This window comes from Leucoraja erinacea, chromosome 1, assembly GCF_028641065.1.
Source record: "Leucoraja erinacea ecotype New England chromosome 1, Leri_hhj_1, whole genome shotgun sequence".
In the NCBI taxonomy this organism is placed as follows: Eukaryota; Metazoa; Chordata; class Chondrichthyes; order Rajiformes; family Rajidae; genus Leucoraja; species Leucoraja erinaceus.
Window position 1 is genome coordinate 64107136 of NC_073377.1, and position 9127 is coordinate 64116262.

Sequence of the window (9127 nt, forward strand, 5' to 3'; positions counted from 1 at the left end):
CTGATTGGTGGTTGGTGCATTCCTGACTTGGTCCGAGGGCCCCGGCACTTTGGCTCAGCAGACTTGACGATCATGTTCATCGCCAAGGCAAAAACGATCACAGAGATGGTACAGCCTGTGATGATCCCAACCTCCAGTCTGTGCCACTCTGATGTTACTGACCCTGATGAGACTCTCATGCTGAACTGGTTGTAATAGTCCAGGAAGATGATGCCACGTGGCCCGGCACATGATGCTTGGCCATGACTGTCTGGATCAGCTTGTGCAGGATGGAGCCGTAGGCGTTGGCCAGGTCAAGCCAGAGCACTGTCAGGTCACCCTTGTTCTCCGTGGCTTCTCTGATGATCTGGGTCACCACTCCCGTGTGCTCTAGACACCCGGCACTCCAGATAAACCTCCCTTTTGCACTGAGCTGTCGATGTAACCATTGCTGGAGAGGAAGTTGGTCAGCCGCCTCGCCACTATGCTGAAGAAGTTCTTGCCTTCAACGCTTAGCAAGGAGATGATTCTGAACTGATCGATCATCTTGGAATCTTCCTCCTTTGGGATCCAGACTCCTTCAGCGAATCGCCACTGCTGCGCCACTTTTCCTCTCCTCCAGATGACTTTCAGGATCTTCCACAGCCATTTCAGTAACAAGGGGTAGTTCTTGTAGACCCTGCAGGGGACTCCGCTCGGGCCAGGGGCTGAGCCAGCTCTTGCTCTTTTCACAACGTCCTGGACCTCTTTCAGGATTGGCTCTCTACTATCAAACTCCTTGATGGGTGGAGGTGGTTTTATCAGGATGTTGCACTGGCCCAGCTCCTGCTGCCTGACGGGGTCACTGTAGGCCGTCTGGATGTGTCAGTCGATCTCCTTAGAGCAAGTCAAACTCCCACTGCGCTTCTGCCCAAGTAATTGTTTGGTGAAGCCGAAGGGGTTGGCTATGAAGGATGCTCGCTTCCTGGCTCTTTCCTTCCGGCGTCTTTGGTGCCACTCAGCTCTATGAAGGGTCATCAGCTTCTTCCTCAGGATGGTTCGCAGCTCAGCCAAGGGGGGACTTTGCTCTTTGCTGGCCTCTTTACACTGCTTCTTGAGGGACTTCAGCTCCTGCCGGATCTTGTGGATCTTTGTTGCTCGTTGGTTCATGGTGAAAGGTGTTCTGGCCGGCTTCTTCTCCTCTGCTCCAAACCTTTCCACTGCTAGGCTGATGATGATTGTCGTCATCGACTGCAGCCTTCGGTCCACGTCTCCCTTCGCAGTTGCTTCTAGCACCTTGTCGACGTCCTCGTCAAACTGATGCCAGACTGCCGTCTTGCAGGCCTGAGGCCACTTGACTCGAACCTTCTCCGGAGAACTGTTCCGAGGGACTAGTTGCGCCACTTGGATGCTTCGGGCTCTATGGGGTGATTCCGGGCCCGGCTCCTCCTGCGTCTCACCAGGTAAAATACCTGTGCCTTGTGACACTCCCTGTCCCTCCAAACACTTCATCCAGGTCTGGTGAATCTCCAGGCCTCGGATGACCTTGCAAACCTTACCACATCTGCATTTGATACTCATAGTCGGTTGTCCATTGCATTTGAAGATCGCAGAGAAAACCCACACAGGTCACGGGGAGAACGTACAAACTCCGTATAAACAAACTCCGTATAGGATCGAACCTGGGTGTTTGGTGCTGTAAGGCAGTAGCTCCACCGCTCTGCCACCGAATCTCTGCCCTGAGTGATTGCTCTCTTATTGTGAGGTTATGGCACCTTGTTCTAAATTCTCCAACATCCCTATGTCTCTAAATAAACGTCCCAGGCTTATTCCAATATATCTGAGGACACTGTGGGGAGCTAGAGAAATTCCAGGTGTCCTGGATGAGATAAATGAATAATTAATAGATGCAGATGAGGTGCTGGATGACTGGAAAGTGACTCTAAGTGATGTTGTGTGAACTTATGTGATGTTGTGCCTTTATTTAAGAAAGGCTGTAAGGAAAAGCCTGGGAACTATAGACCAGTGAGCATAACATCTGTGGAAGGCAAGTTATTGGAGAGGATTCTGAGCAATAAGATATTTAATCACTTGGGCAGGTAGGGGCTGATTAGGGCTAGTCAGCATGGTTTTGTACATGGGAGATCATGTCTGACAAATCTGATTGAGTTTTTGGAGGAAGTAACCAAAATGTTTGATGAAGGCAAAGCCACAGATGTTGTCCATATGGATTTAAGCAAGCCCTTTAATAATGTTCTGCACTGTAGGTAGCACTAAAAAGTTATATTGCATGGCAGTGCAACCAAATCAATGTCCACAGTAGATTGTTACTGAGGTAGGGTTGGAGTGAGGGTTCTGTGGTATGGTTCAAGAACTGCTGGGAAATAATTGTTTTTAAAACTGGAGCTCATGCCTCCGGTTCCTGCACTGCCTTTCCAATGACAACAGCAAGATGAGGGCATGCCCAGGATTTATATATTTTATTACATAAATTACATGCAAATTATACATCACATATACATCAATTTCTGCAAGTTCAAAAGTAAATACTTATTTATATTTCTCAATTTGAAATATGTTTTGGGTTCTTTAAATAAATTAATATGGTAAATGATATTGAGCTACAATTCACCCAGGCCTTCAACCGGGTGCAGTTTTAACATATAGAATTGTTCAGTCAACTGCCACAGAGCAGTAATATATTTTTTAATTTCTTACACTATGATATTTATTACTTAGAAATTAGTCTATTTTCCTTCACACAGACCCAAGGCAATATCCCAAAGGATGGAAATAATTTTAGCCACAGGATGATATTTTATAAAGTGCTACTCCGGTTGTAAAAAGGTGCTCTTTCACTCTCTTATTCCAAAAATACTGAGCAGCGCAGCACAGACTGTGTTATTTTAATTTATAATCTCTTGTCATTATTTGTTGATGGTCTCCTGGACGTTATTGATTCCATAACTTTCTGGTTATCTCGTTTTCAGTTGGAGTTTAATAACAAAACTCGGTCCTTGGAGATTACTGTGAATGTTTTTCCTCCACTCTCTACATTCTATTATGGCACAGTTGTAAGCTGTGTTCATTATTTTCTGTTGGAGCTGGCAGTCTAAGGATTTTGATTTATTTAACAGGAAAGCAATGAATAATTTTCCCCTCTTGTCCAATGGAAAAAGATGCATTCCTGTACCCTGGGTAGTGTTTCATGATGACCATTTTTACTCCAACTTTACGACTACAGGCTTGGGATCTCAAAATGTGCAACCATGTGCCTCGAACCAATGCATCTGTTTTTCAAATGAACAGAAGGGATATGGTGACGTTATGGTTGTTACTGGATGAATTTCCAGGTGCTGGCACCAATAATCCAGAGATATGAATTCCAACCCCTTTACGGCACCTTGGAATTTTAAATTTGAGTAAATAAACAAATTTGGAACAAACAGTTGATATCAGCATTGGTGACCACAAAACCTTGTTGTGAATATCTAACAGAGAAGGAAACCTCCAGTGTTCATTTGGTTCAACTTGTCTGCGACTCTGGATTTATCAACTTGATAGAATCTGGAACTGCCTCCAATGTTCATAAGTAAAGGGCAACAAATGACAACTGTCTAATTTGTTTTTGACCACAATGTGAAAACTGGTCTATTAATTATCATTTTAGCTACTTAATTCATGACCCAGAAAGTGGGCAATGTGACATCTATTTTTCAGACCATTAAATAGTGTTCACACTTAAGTTGTTTAGAGAAAGGACCCATTCCTAAAAGTCTTAGGATCTTTACATATCAGACTTGGTTTGCCAAAGATGTCTGCTAGTCATCAACACATAAGCATATGGGTGAAGGGTGGGATGAATAAAAACTTGGTTTGACGATATGCTTTGAATTTGTCTGGAGCAGGTGTGCAAAATATATTAATTTAACTATTGTTAAGATAATTTTGTAATCAGTCGACTTTATGTCTCTTTTCAGGTTAGTGGTGGAGCTGAGTGTATTTTCATCCCAAAGAAGCTGTTCTTGGGAGAAGCCACGGAAAGGTCAAGGCAAGTTGCATTGGAGCTGGTGGATACGTACCCGAATGAGCAGGTTATTAGAGAGAACTTCACCAGAGAGCAAGAATGGAGCTTGTACAAGGCTCGACTCATCAGGGATGTGCTAAGCAGCCGTGCAAAGCAGACCTTTGGTTCTGTCAATTTAGGAACAACAACCTTCTAATTTGTTTTTAATTGCCATGTGCCAACAAGGCTACTAATTTACACTCAAGTTACCATTTTAGTTACTTAATTTATGAACCAGGAAATGGGCAATGTGACACCCATTTTTCAGACCATTATTTTATAAAGTGCTACTCCAGTTGTAAAAAGGTGTCTTTCACTATCTTATTCCAAAAATACTGAGCAGTGCGGCACAGACTGTGTTATTCTAATTAACAATCTCTTGTCATTATTTGTTGATGGTCTCTTGGATGTTATTGATTCCATAACTTTCTGGTTATCTCGTTTTCAGTTGGAGTTTAATAACAAAACTCGGTCCTTGGAGATTACTGTGAATGTTTCTCCTCCACTCTCTACATTCTATGGTACAGTTGAAAGCTGTGTTCATTATTTCCTGTTGGAGCTGGCAGTCTAAGGATTTTGATTTATTTAAAGGAAAGGCAACAAACGATTTTCCCCTCGTGTCCAATGGAAAAAGATGCATCTCTGCACCCTGGGTAGTGTTTCACGATGACCATTTTTTACTCTAACTTTACGACCACAGGTTTGGGATCTCAAAATGTGCAACCATGTGCCTCGAACCAATGCATCTGTTTTTCAAATGAACAGAAGGGATATGGTGACGTTATGGTTGTTACTGGATGAATTTCCAGGTGCTGGCACCAATAATCCAGAGATATGAATTCCAACCCCTTTACGGCACCTTGGTCACACCTCAGACGTGTTGTGAAAGGACCCGCTCCTAAAATTTACTGCACTTATCACGTTATTTTGTTTACCATGATCTGTACACAATCTTATGTTGTTTTCGGAACAGCATTTAAAATAAAAATGAACATGCAGTTTTGAAATTTGTATCAGAGATTTTGAACTCACTGTCTTGTACTTCAATTTAATTCAAAATCAAAATAGTTTCAGAAATGTCAAAAGTCTGTGCTGGTATAGACAGAGTAATTTCATACTTAGAAGTACATATCAAGTGGAGTCATCAGGGCAGAATGGATCAATAAATAACATGTAGAGAGACACATGGTGGTTTACAAAAGCCCCCCACAAATTGCTGGAGTAGCTGAACGGGTCAGGCAGCATCTGTGGAGGGCATGGGCAGGCGACATTTCGGATCAGAACCTTTCAGACTTCAGAGGTTGGAGGGGTCTGGGGAAGAGTATCAATTGACCCACATTAAATGTGATCACTGACAATAGTGAAGGGCCATATTGAAGGGATCATTGGGGATCATTGGGGAGCTGGGGAGCTTAATATTTCCACAGGACTGCTTGCAGTAAGTTATCCACTATTTCAGCTCTTCCATTCTCAGCCTGTAACATGACCAGCCAAGAGTTTAGCAGCAGAAATATACATCAAACACAATCTGGAAAAGGGCACCTTTTGAGGGTTATTGATGTTATTGAGGGTCAGTGCTGTCCTGGAACAATTTGCACAGGATGGACAATCTCCATCGCAACAAAGTTTTTGTGCAAATTTTCTCTGTTGGGTACATGTAACACCACTCTGTTGCAGAAAGAAGACAATCAAAAGCACTACATGGACACTAGGTCAGCCATCTCTTAAAAGCAGGTATTCAAGCCCTTAGGGAAGTGCTTGAATAATAGTGAACTCTGCAAGTAATGTGGATTTATAAAACCAGGTCCAGCTGACAGAAACTGTGATGTATTTGATGATGTCCTTCACATTTATTTAAAGACTAAACTAAGTGGGACTCGTTGGGTCTCATGTTCACAAGGGAGGGCTGGCCTCCCAAAGCAATATTACACCTCTCCACCAATTCAAATATTGGTGGCCAGAGGGGATGGGGGCTTTCGGGAGCGCTAGTATGGGTGTTGTGGGCCGAAGGGACTGGTTTCCAGAGGGATAGTATGGACATTGTTGGCCGGATGGATTCTTGGACTCAGATTTCAGTCACTCACAGCTGGTGGACTCACTGTTCAGTCACTCACGACTAGTGGACTGGCAGTTGACTAACGGCTGGTGGACTCACAGTTGACTCATTCACGGCGGGTGGGCTGGCAGTTGGCTCACTCACGGCTGGTGGGTTGGCAGTTGGCTCACTTACAGCTGGTGGGCTGGCAGTTGACTCACTCACGGCTAGTGGGCTGGCAATTCACTCACTCATGGCTGGTGGGCTGGCAGTTCACTCACTCACGGCTGATGGGCTGGCAGTTGACTCACTCACCGCTGGTGGGCTGGCAGTTGACTCACTCATGGCTGGTAGGCTGGCAGTGGACTCACTCACGGATGGTGAGCTGGCAATTGACTCACTCACACACACACTCACACACCTTCCATCACACACACTCACACCTACACTTCATCACTCACACACTGACACACACACACACACACACACACACACACACACACACTCAGACATACTCACACACACACACACTCACTCACACACACACTCACACACCCACTCACACACACTCACACTCACCCTCCATCCACACACATCCACACTCACACAAACAAACACTCCCATCTCTCACACACAAACTCACACCCTCCATCACTCACACACACTCACTCACACACACTCACCCACTCACACGCACACTCACACACACACTCATCCTCACACCCTCCATCTCTCACACACACACTCACACACACACCATCCATCCCACACACACACACCCTCCATCTCTCATACACACACTCACATACTGACACATACACACAATCAGACACACTAACACACACATACACACACACACACACACACACACACACACACACACACACACACACACCACACACACACTCACACTCACACACATACTCTCTTACACACATATATGACAGTAAAACTCTCTTGAATCTACTTACTCTCTTGAATCTACAGAACTGAGCGGGACTTCTGGAGTAAGTGGGACTTCAGGAGTGAGCTGGACCTCCGGAGTGAGCGGGACTTCCGGAATGATCTCGACCTTTGGACTCAGCATGGCGCAGACTCACATTCAGTTCTCTCATGGTGCAGACTAACAGTTCAGCTCACTCACGGTGTAGACTCACAGTTCAGTTCACTCACGGCTTAGACTCGCAGTTCTGGACTCAACTCTCACTAACGGTCTTCCGGGCTGACTGACCCATGTCCGGCATCCGGGGCTTTATTCTCCTGGCCCCCCCGGAAGGGGCGTTACCTTCATCATGGTGACAGACAGGCGAGTAGACCAATCTGCTGATCTCACGACTTTTTAAACATTCATAACTTTTCTATTATTTCACCGATTGGAAAAAACCTTGGGGCACTTGGAGGAGAGGAGGACAGTGAGTACGATGGTGAAAAATCATAGCGATATAGGGTATTCGATTTTGCTAAAATTTATTTACAACCAATGTCGGAAGTGGTCAAGATGAGACTTTTAGTAATAGTATAGATGTTAATGTGTCATAATGGGAGAGGAGTATTACCCCAACATGAGGCCAGGTGTCCCAGTGATCTTGCCTTGGAGCAAGTTAGTTAAAGGACAAATTGCTCATTACAGACAAAGAGTAATGAGTGAATGCGTAATACAGTGAATGTATTAAAAAATGCAAAGGGAGTAAACAAATGCTATTTTATCATTATGGTTAAAGACACAAAAATAGAAAGAAATAACTGGCTTAGTGAGAACAAGAAGAAATTATTATCAGTATAGACTAATTATCAGTAAAGAAAGAGAGAAAGATCCGAAGGAACATGGAAACGCTTCTGTACTGTGGGCCCATCGTAATCTGAGGAATAGTTCCTAATCTTTCATCTCAGCATGTTGCAGCCTTCTGCATTCAGTAACAATTCAACAATTTCAGGCAGTCTGCTTTCTCTAATTGCCCAGAACTTAATTGTTTCATGTTTTTCATCCAGAGCGCAGTGACTATATACGTGCTGGATCCTGAAGGATCTGAATTTAATCACTCCACTCTTTCAAAACTATTTTGCACTTGTAAATCTATCAGTATTTCTATACAATGAATCTATTTCCTGCACTTTGCTATTTTCCGTGTGTATATGGCTTGATTGTATTCATGTATATTATTATCTGATTTGATTGGATAGCATGCCAACAAAAGCTTTTATGTGACAATAATAGATCAATACCAACACCAACAGGAGGAAGGGAAAGTTGATTTTGGAGTAATTGGTCTCACACCACTGGTAGGAAAAATAATAGAAGCTATCATGAGTTGTCATGGGAAACAGGGCACAGAAAATCATAATCTGTGTGGCTTAAATCAACAGATTTTGGAAAAGGAAGCCATCTTTTATTAATCCAGTAAGAATTTTATTTGTAACTGTACATTGGATAAGGTGATCCAAAACTTGAATGTTTTATAAAAAGATTATTCACCAAGCCTAGAGCTACTTAGGACCAGGATTATGCACCAGCATAGAAGGAACTTTAACAGACAGAATAAGGAGTAGAAATAAAAACTTACTTAATTCTTAAGGGGTTGGACAGGCTAGATGCAGGAAGATTGTTCCCGATGTTAGGGAAGTCCAGGACAAGGGGTCACAGCTTAAGAATAAGGGGGAAATCCTTTAAAACCGAGATGAGAAGAACTTTTTTCACACAGAGAGTGGTGGATCTCTGGAACTCTCTGCCACAGAGGGTAGTTGAGGCCAGTTCATTGGCTATATTTAAGAGGGAGTTAGATGTGGCCCTTGTGGCTAAGGGGATCAGGGGGTATGGAGAGAAGGCAGGTACGGGATACTGAGTTGGATGATCAGCCATGATCATATTGAATGGCGGTGCAGGCTCGAAGGGCCGAATGGCCTACTCCTGCACCTAATTTCTATGTTTCTATGTTTCTAAATGCACAATATTGTTTTGCATATACTGTTTTTGCATTCTCAGTCCCCTTCTTGTACACCCACGACTGTGCAGCCATGTACAAATCTAATTCAATTTACATAGTCGCAGGCGACTCCATCATTGTGGGCTG